This window comes from Macaca fascicularis, chromosome 10 (assembly GCF_037993035.2).
Source record: "Macaca fascicularis isolate 582-1 chromosome 10, T2T-MFA8v1.1".
NCBI lineage: Eukaryota > Metazoa > Chordata > Mammalia > Primates > Cercopithecidae > Macaca > Macaca fascicularis.
The window spans coordinates 68,483,574-68,498,014 of record NC_088384.1 but is presented as its reverse complement, the minus strand read 5'-3'; the positions used below and the strand labels follow the sequence as shown (position 1 = coordinate 68,498,014).

General features: G+C 42.2%; 1 long non-coding RNA gene across 1 annotated transcript; it reads left to right on the top strand.

Moving 5' to 3' along the window:
• The first annotated feature begins 1,135 nt into the window (after nt 1–1,135).
• On the top strand, nt 1,136–3,510 carry LOC135965596 (uncharacterized). Its single transcript, XR_010578553.2, has 2 exons — nt 1,136–1,187; nt 1,912–3,510. It is a non-coding gene; the product is annotated as an uncharacterized lncRNA (long non-coding RNA).
• Nucleotides 3,511–14,441: the final 10,931 nt, after the last annotated feature.

Here is a 14,441-nt window from a genome sequence, read left to right as displayed (position 1 = left end):
ACTATATACTCACCACATAGATTCTGCAATTAATATTCTGCTGTATTTGTTTTTTGTATATGTCTATCTACGCTTGTATACATCCATCGATCCATCTTATTTTTTGATGCTTTTCAAATAAGTGGCAGGCATCAGTACTCTTCACCTCTATGGTGAATTTTGACAAATGCGTACAATCATTATCCCTGAAGGTGTCCTTAGGCCCCTTCCCAGTTAAGTCTACCCCCAAACCCCAAGGTGAACACTATTCTGATTTTTTCCCACCATAGATTAGTTTTGCCTGTTTTAGAACTTCATATAAATGAAATTGTACACGGTGTAATCTTTTGTGTTCAGCTTCTTTCATTAGCAAAATATTTTCGAGCACCTGTGTTGTTGTAAGGGTCCTCATTTTAAAACTAATAATTTGACAAGATCTTTGCAAACTGATCTTTACCTTAAAAAGTTGGACTTCTCTGATGTGTACATAAATATAGTAACCACTTTTAAATTAAATAGCCTAAATACAGTAGCCACTTGAACTAAGCCTCTGAAACAGACATCTCTTTCATGTGTCTGTCAGACCTTGTCTTTTTGTTTTCATGCTCCCCACATCCCCCTACCTTGTTTAGCATTGATAAATATTTCAAAACTGCAGAGGAAATTTATCGTATTTGTCTCATGGGCACAGAGCTTTTGATTTACTGTGTTCAGTAAGATGTAGGGGGCTAACCAAGCTCTTAGGATTAACTGCATCTGACTGTCCTTCAAAAGGTCATCAGCAGTACATCCTTAGTAGGCCTCACAGTAATGTGTCCACACTACAGGTTAGTGGGAGTGATTGAAAGGCTTGACGAGTTGTCCTGGATTTGCTCTGGTGGGGCGATCAGAGTCCATAGCACTGGGTGGGAAAACATGAAAGAAAATAAGTGAAAGTGACGTATTCCTCCAGAATAGCTAAAGGTCAGTGCTCACCCCATTCAGCCACTGTATTCCCTAGACTTAGCATGACGCGGTTGTTTCTAAAAATCAACGCCACACTTAGCGTGGTAATGTGGCTTTGTACTAAGGCCACCTAGCTAAGCCGGAACTACGTTTCCCAGAATTCCCTTGCCTGTAGGTTTCCGGGGTTAGCACAGGCCACGTGACCTGATGCGTGCTTTGTGAGGCGGAAGTGATGCAGCGTTGTCGTCTCGTAGGCTTGAAAGGTGGGTGCCCGAGGTTAGGTACTGTCGCAGCGCAGGGAATTGTCCCAGTCTGCTGTCTCACCTTGTGGGCGTGGAGCCCCTCTAACTTTCCGAACTCCCTGGCGGCCCGCGTGCCTGTGGCAGATTCAGCTCCCAGTACTCCACCTTCGGCTGTCTTCCACTTCAGGGCCAGGCTGTGCTACCACTGTCAGGCCCCCCACCAGACACGGAAGCAACAGCTGTCCCTAAGTGTTCAACTCGCTCCTCCCCGCAAATGTAGAAGCTCAAATCCCTATAGCAAATTCTATATTCTATGTCATTTTTTTTTTTGAGACGGAGTCTCGCTCTATCGCCCAGACTGGAGTGCAGTGGCCGGATCTCAGCTCACTGCAAGCTCCGCCTCCCGGGTTTACGCTATTCTCCTGCCTCAGCCTCCCGAGTAGCTGGGACTACAGGCGCCCGCCACCTCGCCCAGCTAGTTTTTTGTGTTTTTTTAGTAGAGACGGGGTTTCACTGGGTTAGCCAGGATGATCTCGATTTCCTGACCTCGTGATCCCCCCGTCTTGGCCTCCCAAAGTGCTGGGATTACAGGCTTGAGCCACCGTGCCCGGCCTCTATGTCATTCTTAATGCTTCCATCTCTCTGGTTGAATCTAGAATGGATACAATCAGTAATGCACATTTACCAGACAGAGGATGTGCGGCATTTACTGTTGATTTATCTCTTTTCCTCCCTTTCATCTCAGTTTGGTTCCAGGATCTACACTCCTCCACCATAGTCAGGAGATTCAGGAAAAGCTGGCAGGGTTCAGCTTTCAAGTTGACCCTTGACGAACCATGGCCAATCCTGCTAAGAGTCATGAAAGTCAATCCTAACCAATGAGACCGAGGAGAAATCACTGAAGAACTTGTGGAAAACAGGCCCTCTGGATAAAGAGAAATGTGTGGGGAAAAAGGATTTTTTTAATGTTATTCTGGATGTTTCCCAAAAGTACTGCTGCTGCCTTGCCTTTCTGACAGACACTGGCTTTGGATGACATGCCGCAAGAAGGAAGGACGGATCTGGGGTTTTTGAAGACTCTCTGAGATGCGCAAGGAACCAACCCTGAAGTAGCCAACTCATTCCTGTTTGCATGTGTTGACTGAAAAGAATCAAAATAAACAAAATATAACTTTACTTCTAAGAGGTTACAACTTGCAGGCAGGAAGCAGGCCTCTACCTGAGGCCATAAAGCATACTTTTAAGGAGAAAAGGTAGGTATTTATGCTAGGTGGAGAGGTAGGATATACGTATTCTGTAGCATACAGGAGAAGGCTATGAAAATTAGTGGAGGAAACTTGTTAGACACATGCTACTGGGCTTACGTATGAGGAATATCTGAAAGTGGACGACCTATGTTCACTTTGGGGTGAAGATTTAACATTTAGATGTATTATAATTAGGCCATAAATGCAAAAAGGTGAAACACAGGGCACAAGTTCATGATCTGTGTGATCTCCGGAGACCAGTCTGATCTAGCCCGCAGCCGGCAGTCATCTGTCAAGAAGGGGCTCTTTGTAGCCCAGAGTAGCTGTCAGGTTGGAACTATAAAACCAAAAGGAGGGCATCAGCGGTCAGATGAAGAGAAGTCTTTTGGCCTTTTGTCCTCTTGAAGTCAGCTTTGATAAGATCTGGTAACAATAAGGGGATGGGGATGGCTGCAGGTGGGACATGTCTGTTCTCTGTCCTGTCACAGCTGAGAGCTAGGAACTTTAGAGTCTTTCAGCCATACAGGGTCCTGTCATCCATTGAAGGGATCAGTCCATTGGGATTTTGCCAGTTTTAGCGTTGATCCTGTGTCCTGGGAAACCCCTCAATACTTGTCATACCAGAAGGTCAGCCACTCTAGCCCTACCTCAGGACCTCTTTTATGGGAAAGAATAATTCCCTTAACTGCTTGAACCATTTGAGTTGTGGCTGCTTTTGGCACTTGTAATTGAAAGCATCCTGAATGTTCTGGGACAGTAAAAGAATGTGCCTTTATTTCTGACAGCAATTATAAAATCAATTATATGGTTATATTCTAAAAAATGTTTTGAGTAATCATTGGAAAAGTGCATCACTTAGAAAATGTATCTGTGTCCCGGGACCTGTTGTGGGGTGGGAGGAGGGGGAAGGGATAGCATTAGGAGATGTACCTAATGTAAATGACAGTTCACAGGTGCAGCACACCAAGATGGCACATGTATACATATGTAACAAACCTGCACATTGTGCACATGTACCCTAGAACTTAAAAGTATAATAATAATAATAAAAGAAAAAGCTAAAAATAAATAAAAATACAAGAAGAAAAAAAAGAAAATATATCTGTGTGTCAATTTTGTTTGTTCAAAATCAGTTTCATTAATTTATGGGAAGATACACCTCGTACATTTTAATTAAAAAAAAATCTTGCCAGTTGAGGATACCCGTGATATATTCCAAGATAAACAACCTTTTTCAATTTTAGCTATTCATATGTCTTTGGGCCTTTGTTTAGTTTTGTCCTAAAATAGGATTGCTTTTATATGGGCCAGATTCCTGCAGCGATGCCATCTGGGAAGAAAGGGAGGGCATGATCTTTGTTCTACATGTTTAAAAGTCTCAAATGAGTTACTGGGATTTAAAAAATATATTCGCACTTGAGTTTGGTACAGTTCAGTGATTTTTTTTTTTTGAAAGAAATAAAGGTTTCCAGGGCTTGACACTGTCCTGTGGGTGTGGTCGATTAATTGCATTATTGGTCCCAACTCTTTACACCTACCCTTTGCCGTGTAGCCTGCTAGTGGCCTCTCACTATGACACTAGGATTTCCCATGTGATGTTCTTTGGCCAATAGGTGCAAGCAAAGGCTTGAAGAGCACTGGGGAGTTGAGATTGTTTGCTCATATCTCTGCTTTCATGATGACAGTGTGCCTCAGTTAGCCTGGGGAGAATGAGTGTCGCATGGTCCAAGCACCACTATTGCCACAGCTGATGATAAGTCAGATAACTGCCATATTTAAGTGGGCCCAGAGGAGACAAGAAGAATCACCCAGCTGAACCCAGCCTAAATTGCTGACACATTAACTCATGAGCTAAATAAATGCTTACTGTTTTAAGCCACTAAGTTCCAGGGAGGCTTGCTGTGTAGCATTTTTGAGTTATTTCATAACCAAGACATTTTTAAGCATTAGGGACATTTTGGGAAGGGCTGGAAGAGTTAAATATGTTGGCTTTATAGGCAGTTGTACCTTATACAGTTTAACTCAGAAGTTACTCAGTAATCACCCACTTATGCATGTGTGTGTCCTATTCAAAGATGAGTGCAACAGTACCATTTTAAGTATATATGTGTGTCTTTAGGCCTTTTGCCTTGCCCCAAAATGGGAGTGCCCTCAGATGGATCACATCCCACTAATGGGAGCTGGTTTCTGTTTCACATGTGTAATAGTTGTTGGGGGTTTTAGGAAAGGGTTTTTCTGTGTTTGGTGTAATAAGTGATTAAAGACTAAAGACTACATCCACCAGATTCCTGTGTAACTTCCTTACAGTAATTTATGACCATGTTGGGGTTGTTTCCTACAGTTCTGATGGGAAATCATATATGACTAAATTTAAGTTAATTATAATTAAATAAAATTAAGAATTCCATTTATCATTTGCACCAGCCGTGTGTGAAGTGCTCAGTAGCCACATACAGCTAGTGGCCACTGCTTTAGCCAGCACAGATGCAGAACACTTTTGTTACCTCAGGAAATTCTATCCAGCAGTGTTGGTGTCAATGCTTGTGTTCACGTTTTTTATTTACAGACTCTTTTCTGCCTAAACTTCTAGTTTCTGCTGACCAGTTGCTTATGACAGATCCTCACTCTGGACCTCCCAGGAAAAATATTATTGTTCCCTAGTTTATTATATAAAACTCAAGCTAACTTGTTTTGACACCTACACCACTGAATGTTCTCTTAGTTTACAGGTCACAGAGCTAGCCATTAAAGTGGAGTTTTTATTTTACAGAGGGAGTTTCCATTCTGCCAGGGCAGAGTGAGGCTGTGGGAGGGAGTGATGGCCCCTGAGGAAACCCCCAGCTTGAGTTGTGAAAGCCCCAGCAAAAGCTGAGGGGAGAAAAGGAGAAGAAACCAAGGCACAGAAAAGGAATTTTGGGCAAAATCAGGAAATGCCCAGGTATCACTGGGCAAGGTTCCCTTGTATTTATCCTCCCACGTCCACCCCACTTTAGCTATGATTTACTAGAGGGGATGACCTGTCTCTGCTTTTTGGTTTCCTCAAAGGATTTTCCTCCAGTTTCTCTCCAAGCTTACTCAGACGGGGTGACCTTTTTGGATGATGAATCTAGGGAGTATAAACTAAACTCCTCAATGTCTGGAACTTTCCCTGATTGGACTCTTCACTACCAGCCTTATGTTCAGAGGCCTCCCAAAGAGGGTGACTGATGGGTGGGTGGGCACTCTGCCTTGTATTGTGGGGTTTAGTTGCAGGCCCATTGGGCCCTCATGTTGAGTCTTTTCTTTCAACAGTGCTTCTGTCAGGGATAAAGGCAAAATTTTGGTTTCCATCTGCCATTTTTTTTTTTTTTGGTCTTATTGCCTTGATTTCTTTGAAATTCAAGTAGGGAAGAAAGATGCTGTTTGTTGGATGTTCCTGCAGACCTCAAAGTCTTGCTAAAACGTTTTCTGAGGCTGCTGTATACTTGCCTTGGACTGCATTTGTTCCCAGTTTAGCTTGTGTCTGACCCTCGTAGTCTGAAGTGTATCCAGGTCTATGTTCTTATGGATTCTGCTGCATGGTGGTGGAAGGGCTTGATAAAGACTGATGGCATTTAACTGAGGTTTGAAGGAAGGACACAGTTTGGGTAAAGATAGAGGACAGGATGCAAAAAACCTAGAGTCAGGAAGCTCAAGGAGTGTTCAAAAGGGGAGTGTGAAGCCGTCTGGGTTGGACTGAAAGACTCCTGCAGGCACATGATAAGAGAAAGGTCTGGAGAGATCAGGATCATCAGCTGGTGATATTTCTCTTCACCTCAAAATCATTCAACATCTTTGCTCATTGTCCTTTCTAGACAGGAATAGGAGTCCTCCACACTCCTTCAAGGTCTACCTTCCTATTCCCTGCCACCTCCTCCAGCATCTTGTTCCCCTTAGTGCACCATTTTATGAGAAGGGTTAACCTTACTGAGCATTTATCTGTGTTGGAGACTTTCTATGGATTATTCTATTTTATCTTTAGAGCAACAACCTGTGACACAGGTAATATGGTCCTCTCTTTGTAGGTGCAGCGTCAGAGGCACCAAGTGGATAGGCAGCCTGTCCAAAGTCACACTGCTGGGGTTTAAACCAAGGCCAGGGTGAAGCTCTTAACTACACTACAGCTTCTTCCTATTTCTTTTGTAATTTCTTTCTTGTTTTACGCTCCCCTTCTGCATATAAAGATGTTCACATGTCCTTTCTCCTAAGAAACAACAACTTCTTTTAGTTGTCCCATCTCCTCAAGCTTTCCTCTGCCTCTTTCCTTCCTATTCCTGCCAAATTCCTTGAGGAGTCTGCATAGAGACACTTCTTCCTCACCATCATCTCCATTTTGCTGCTGGAAGGTGTGGCATTCAGTGATGGCTTTCTCTTTATTCTCACTTTTGCAGTTGTCCTGTAGATTTGACTGTTTTGACCATTTGTCTTCTTTCTATCCTTCTTTCCTCTTGGCTTTCTTTAAACTCAAACTTTCAGGTCTTTCTCTCTGCCTGATCATTCTACCTGTTCTGAAAGCCTCCCTTGCTCCTCCTACTTCCCTATCAATGTCTCACCTAGGGCTTTTAATGCATCAGAGAGCCAAGTCCTGATAGGTCCTTAAAGGCTGAGCACAAATGTCCTCCAAGAAACATCCTTTGATTCACCTCCCTCTTCCTGAACTCTCTGGCAATGTGTGTATTTTGTATCTGTTATCTATTGCTTCTAACAAGTTACCCCCACACTCATCAGCTTAAACATCAAACACTTATTATCTCACAGTTTCCATGAATCATACATTTTGGAGAAGCTTAGCTTGGTGGCTCTGTATTAGGGTCTTAATTGAGGTAGCAATTGAGATGTTGGCCGCAGTCATCTGAAGGTTTGACTGGGGCTGGAGGATTGTGTTCCAAGATGGCTCCCTCCATGACTGTTGGCAGGAGGCCTCAGTTCCTCACCACATGGAAGTCTCCAAGGAGGTGCTGCTTGGGCATCCTTAAACATGGCTTTTGGTTTCACCTAGAGTGAGTGATTCAAGAAAAAGCAAATAGGAAACCACAGTACTTTTTATGTCCTAATCTTAGGGGTTATATACCCTCACTTCTGCCATACTCTATTTGTTAGAAATAAATCACTAAGTACAGCCTACCTTTAAGGAAGAGGAATTAGGCTCCACCTTTTGAAGGTAGAAGTTTGGAAGAATTTGTGAACATATTTTAGAGCCACCATATGTATTCCTCTCATGGCACTTATAATTGGTTGCCTTCTGTCTTAGACGTTTATGTATATGTTTTTCTCAATTCTGCTAGCTATAAGCTGCTTCTTAAACATATTTACTTTTCTTTGTATATTCTTTTTTATTGTGATAAATATATGTATATATATGCCATTGAAACAATTTTTAAGTGTACAATTCATTGGCATTAAGTACATTCACATTGTTCTACTGCCACCACCACAGTCCATCTCCAGAATGTTTTCATCTACCCAGACTAAAACTCTGTACCCATTAAACAACAACTCGACATTCTCTATTCCCTGCGTCCCCTGGCAAGCACCATTCTACTTTCTATCTCTATGAATTTGACTACTCCGGGTACCTCACATAAGTAGAGTCTTAGAGGTTGTGTCCTTTGTGAATGGCTTATTTCATCTAGTGTAATGTCTTCAAGGTTTGTTCATGTTGTAGTGTGTATCAAAATTTCGTTCTGTTTTAAGGCTGAAAAAATCCATTGTACCTAATGTAGTTGACGGGTTGATGGGTGCAGCAAACCACCATGCACATGTATACCTATGTAATAAACTTGCACATTCTGTACATGTATCCCAGAACATAAAGTATATATTAAAAAATTCCATTGTATGTACAGACCACATTTTGTTTATCAAGTCATATGTTGATAAACTCTTGGGTTGTTTCCACCTTTTGGCTATTGTGAGAAACGCTGCTATGAACATGAGTGTACAAGTATTGGAGTCTGCTTTCAGTTCTTTGGGTATATGCCCAGAAGTAGAATTGCCGGATCACGTAGCAATTCTATGTTTAATTTTTAAAGGAGGTACTACACTGTTTCCCATAACAGCTGCACCATTTTACATTCCCACAAATAGTGCAATTTCTCTGCATCTTTGCCAATAGTTGTTGCCTTCTTCTTCTTCTTTTTTTTTTTTTTAAGACAGAGTCTTGGTCTGTTGCCCAAGCTGGAGTGCAGTGTGGCCATCACTGCTCACTGTAACCTTGACCGCCCAGGCTCAAGCAATCCTCCCACTTCAGCCTCTCCAGTAGTGGGGACTACAGGAGTGAGACACCATACTCAACTAATTAAAACACATTTTTTCTGTATAGACAGGGCCTCATTATGTTGCCCAAACTGGTCTTGAACTCCTGGGTTCAAGTGGTCCTTCCGTCTCAGCCTCCCAAAGTGTTGGGATCACGTGAGCCACAGTGCCCAGCCGCCTTTTGTTTTTGTGTGTATTCCCAGCCCAGTGCTTTCCACACAATAGGTGCTTAGTAAAGATTTGTTAGATGAATGCATATGAAGGCATACTGCATATTGTCCAAATTCTTGTGGGATTTCTGGTGGAATGTAGTGAAGAAAAGATATCGGGAATTCTGGCACATCTCCTCTGTATACTTGACTTTTGGAAAGGGGTCACCAGGGGTCAGGCAGTTATGACCAGGAGCTGTTGGAGTGGGAGCCCCTGCCTGCCTGAAGCAAGCAGCAACTTTATTTTCAAAGCTGGCTAATTGTCACCAGATAAAGGTGCAGATCCTTCCAGTGTAAGAAAAGCCAGAAATCTGGATCTTAAAATTTGACATCTCTCCCTTTTTACACGCCAGTAGCTATGGCAGATTGCATTTTCAGTCCCAGTTTTGTTCCCCTTGCTGCCTGTCACCTAGTTATGGCTTCATCATGGACACAGAGTGTGTCCCAAATCTTTGACTTTAAGCCTGGCTCTTGAGTTTTGCTTTTGCCATTGGTGCATGGGCAAAATGGCTGTGAGCCAGTGCTGGGCCTTAAGAGGTCATGTGTGTTTCCGCTGCTGCTCTTATGCTGCTGTCATCATCATGGGAAGAACACACCTGGCTGTCCCAGAGAATAGATGAGTGACACGTGTGTCCTAGAAGAGCCGCCTAGTCAGTCTCAGCCCAGGTCTGTATTTCCGACAGACCTGTGAGAAATAAACAGTGAATGTTACATGCTGCTGAAATTTTGTGGTGGTTTATTTTGCTTCATAATGTAGCAAGAGTTAACTGATGTAAGAAGGAACTAAAAAGCTAACATTTATGCATCATAATGCAATAATAGCAATTGGTACTAATATGGAAACTAATTTAAAAAATAAAAATCCAGTATTCTAGATTTGGCTGTGACCTCTGCTTTAGAAAGAGCTCAGACCAGTAGCAATGCAAATCTGCTCACACATCTTTTTGCTTTTCAAGTCAGGTTTATTGAGGTATACTTTACATATTTAATTAAATCTTTCCAAGTGCAGTTCTGAGTTTTGACAAATGTAAAACTGTTGTGTAACCACTGCCACAATCAGGACAGAGTAAAGTCCCATCACCACCTCCGCTTAAAAAAACCCCAACAAAACTCTGTGCCCCTTTGCAAATAAAATCACTGTCTACCCCCAATGCCTGAAAACTACTGGTCACTTATTTTTGTTTCTGTAATTTGTCATGTTTAGACTGTCTTAAATGGAATCATATAGTGTGTTAGAGAATCTGACTTTTCTCACTCAGCATAATATATCTGAGATTCACCCCTGATGTTGAGTGAATCAATTGCTCATTCCTGTTTATTGCCATGTAGTATCCTAATCCATGATTACACCACAATTTGTTGATACAATTTCCTGTTGAAGAACAGAAGATGAAGAACCGAAGATTTGGGGCTGGGTGTGGCAGCTCACACCTGTAATCCCAGCACTTTGGGAGGCTGAGGTGGGTGGATCGCCTGAGGTCAGGAGTTCGAGACCAGCCTGGCCAACATGGTAAAACCCTGTCTTTACTAAAAATACAAAAATCTAGCCAGGTGTGGTGGCACGCATCTGTAATCCCGGCAACCGGGGAGTCTGAGGCAGGAGAATTGCTTGAACCCAGGAGGCAGAGGTTGCAGTGAGCCCAGATTGTGCCACTGCACTCCAGCCTGAGTGACAGAGTGAGACCCTGTCTCAAAAAAAAAAAAAAAAAGATTTGGATCATCTCCAGTGTTTTGCTTTAATGAGTAATGCTGCTGAGAACACTCATTGTATGTCTTTCCGTAGACATACATATTTCTCTTGCATAAATAACTAAGAGTGGAAACAACAGATTGTATGGTAAGTCCATATTTAATTATGTAACAATACCAAGCCGTTGGCTTCAGAAGCAGCATCATTTTGCACTCTTATTAAAAGAGCACAGAGTTCCAGTTGCTCCATCTCCTCACCAACATCTGACATTGCCAGTTTTTCCAATTTTAGCCGTTTTAGTGGGTGTGAAGAGGAATTTTATTATAGTTTTAATTCAAATTTCCCTAATGACTAATGATGTTGAGCACCTTTGCATGTGCTTCTTGGCCAGTTGCATTGGATTCCTCTAATTGTAGAAATACCTACCTGTAAGAGAGATACTCACGAAGGGGGTGGAAACCTCTTTCTTTAAAGATACATTTTATTTCATAATACGTAATAACAATTCAACAACAAACATTATTCCAGAAGGATCAGGTGAAACAAAAATTATGGTTTTGAAATGTCAAAACCCATAAACTCTTGGGTTCAAAGTAATTAGCTATGTGTCTTTGGACAAGCTACCCAGCCTCTCAATTTCCTCATTTCTAAGGTGAGAACAACGTTAGTAACTACCCCAGAATGTTATGAGATTTAAAGGACTTTACTACAGTGCTTGGAGGATTGTTATTGCTCAGTAAATGTTAACAACAATAATAATAATATCAATAATTGGCTCAGTTGTTACGTACTTCAATATTTAAAAAAACCTATAAAATAGCATAAGCTTCTGTCCACACAAAATTTTGCACACAAGTGTTTATAGCAGCTTTTTAAATAGCTGACAAAAGCTGGAAATTACCAAGATGTTCTTCGGTAGGTGAATAGATAAACTGTGTTGTAGCCATATGATATTATTTAGCAATGAAAAGAAATGAGCTATCAAGATATGAGAAGACATGGAGAAACCTTAAATGCATATTGCTAAGTGAAAGAAGCCAATCTGAAAAGGTCACATCCTGTATGATTCCACTATATGACATTCTGGAAAGGACAAATCTTTAGACGGTGAAAAGATAAGTGATTGCCAGAGGTTAGGGAGGAGGGAAGGATGAATAGACAGAACTCGGAGGATTTTTAGGGCAGTAAAGCAGCTCTGTATGATACTGGAGTGGTGGATACATGACATTATGCATTTGGCAAAGCCCATGTAATGCACCTCACTAAATGTGAACCTTAATGTGAACTGTGGACCTTAATTAAAAATAATGTATCAATATGGGCTCATCAGTTGTAACAAATGTACCACACTGAGGCAAGATATTAAAAATAGGGGAAACTAAGCAGGGGAGCAAGGAGATGAAGTGTTTCAGAGCTTTCTGTACTTCTCAAATGTTCTATAAACCTAAAACTGCTCTAAAGAATAGTCTATTAATAAAAAAGCAAGTGAAGAAAAAAAAAACATTTTTACTTGAAAATGTTTAAATTAAATGTTTCTTCTTAGTTTGAATCACGTTTTTCCCGTGTGTGTGTGTGTGTGTGTGCGTGTGTGTCGTAAACTTTAACCTAAAGACAAATTATGAGATAGTTTTTATTTTCAAACCAGCGAGAATGCAACAGGTATGTGGGTGATCATATTTATATCTATATCATCTATAACTATCTATATCTATATCTATCATCTATCTCTATCTAATCTCTCTATCTTTGTGTTGTAGTTCAGTATAGCCCACATTTTAATGAGCAGAGGAGTCATTGGGCATCCTGTTAAAATGTGGACACCAATTAAGCAGGTCTGGGTGGGATCTGAGATTCCACATTTCTAACAAGCTCTCAGGGATGCCACTGATGCTGGTCCACAAACATTTTAAGTAGCAAGTGTGTAGACAAAAGCAACTGAGTGTGTGGAGCCTGACTCAGGTAGGGAACGTTATGTCATCATCTCAGCCAAGCCCTAGCACTGAATGTGTCTGTTTGTCTGCTGTGTGGAAAGACTGCAGGCTGTAACTTCAGTAAGATTTGTCTAAGTACCGAAGACTTTGCCCATAAGAACTGGTTTGCAAGCCCAGCTATTACTTTTTTTGGACCTTACCACAGTCAGTTAGGGCCACAGTAATGCTGAGTAACAAACCACTTAAAAACTCAGAGGATTAAAATGAGCAGAATTTATTCTCATGGGTCTACATGGTAATTTCCTGCTTGGCTGATTTAGGTCAGCTCCATGCGTGTCTCATCCTCCCTGGACCAGCAGCTCCCTAGGGCATGATCTTGTCATGGCCATGGCAGAAGCACAAACATGAAAGCCCCACTGCACAAGGACATTTCAAGCCTCTGCTTACATCACGTCCGATAACATCCCGCCGGCCAAAGCAAACCCCATGGACACAGCCACCTTCATAAGGGTGGCGAATTTTGCTCCACTTACAGTGAAGCCATGGAAAGGTTATGGATGAATAATCCTACTACAGGTGTAATGGATTAAGACCTGTAATTTGACCTATCACAGTCTTTGCATCAACAGAGTAAGAGGTGAAATTCTACTTCGATAAGAGCCTCACCCACAGTAATACATGCCATTCCCTGAAGCCATATGAAATACAAAAAAATTGTTCACCACTGCCTCTGAACAGGTTTCCTGTTGCTGCTGTCACCGCAGTCAAGCTATAGGACATTCCCATTATACTAGAAAGTCCCTGAAAATCCCCCAACCCTCCGTCCCAGGCAACCTTGAATCTGCCTTCTGCCTTCTATCATTATAGATTAGTTTGCTGCTTCTAGAACTTCATAGAAACGGAAGCAAATGGTATGTAGTCTTTTGTGTCTTCCTGCTATATGCTATTTGAGTCCATTTATTTTCTGATGTAATGGGGCCAGAGACATGCCATCCTAAAGCAGATTTTGGTGATCCTTGGGTATGGCAGGCATTACTGATACACCACCCATACCCTGCCCCCAACACAGTGGTGCCCACAGCCTGGCTCCCAGCTGGCTGCACTTGCCCCAGGGCTTTCTCTGGCCATTGACACCTGCCTTGTTCCCATCTCTGTATGCTGGAATTAATGTCCTGGGAGCAGTGGCTGATGGAGTGGGTGGATAAGTCCCAGCTCCTCTGTCCCTCATGGGAGTGGGGTTAACTTGTCTTACATGAGTTTCCTAGAGTTTTCCTGCAAGATTAAACTCCAGTGGCCCAGGGTAACTTCTTGAGTACACACCCTCTATTGGCTGGTTTCCCTTCTCCATCTCATTTCTGCATTCCCCCAACTTCATCTCACAAATAAACTACTTTGAATTCATATCTCAGGTTCTCTGTCTGGGGCGTACAAAAAAGATTCCAGGAAATGATGTAAGTTTCAGACAGGAGGCTGCTGGCTGTTGAGTGTGCAGAATGGGGATCCTGACATGCTACCTCACTGTCTTCTTCCCTAAGCAGTTATTATCATCTCTTCTCATAGTTGGATTTTTAAACTTGTGTGCATCTTCTCTTGCCCATGTTCTGAGTTTCTGGGAGCAGGGATCATGTGTCTGCCCTTCTCTGTATCCCATGCAGGCTCCAGCTCATTATGTTGGGCATGATTGGTACTTACCAACCCACAATTGAACCATCAATCCTGTGAGTATTTCTGGGACCCAGGCCAGACCCCAGCATTGTTAAAAATGTGGCTGGACTCAGCAGGGGCCAGGGAAGTGGGTGATGGTCCTACTGGAAACCAGATGGCCCACAGAACAAAGATTTTAGCCTTCAGAAGTGTTCATAAAAGTTGATTTCCCATCTTTGTCGATGCGCAGAAGGTGTGATGTCTTCTCCATGTGGAGATCC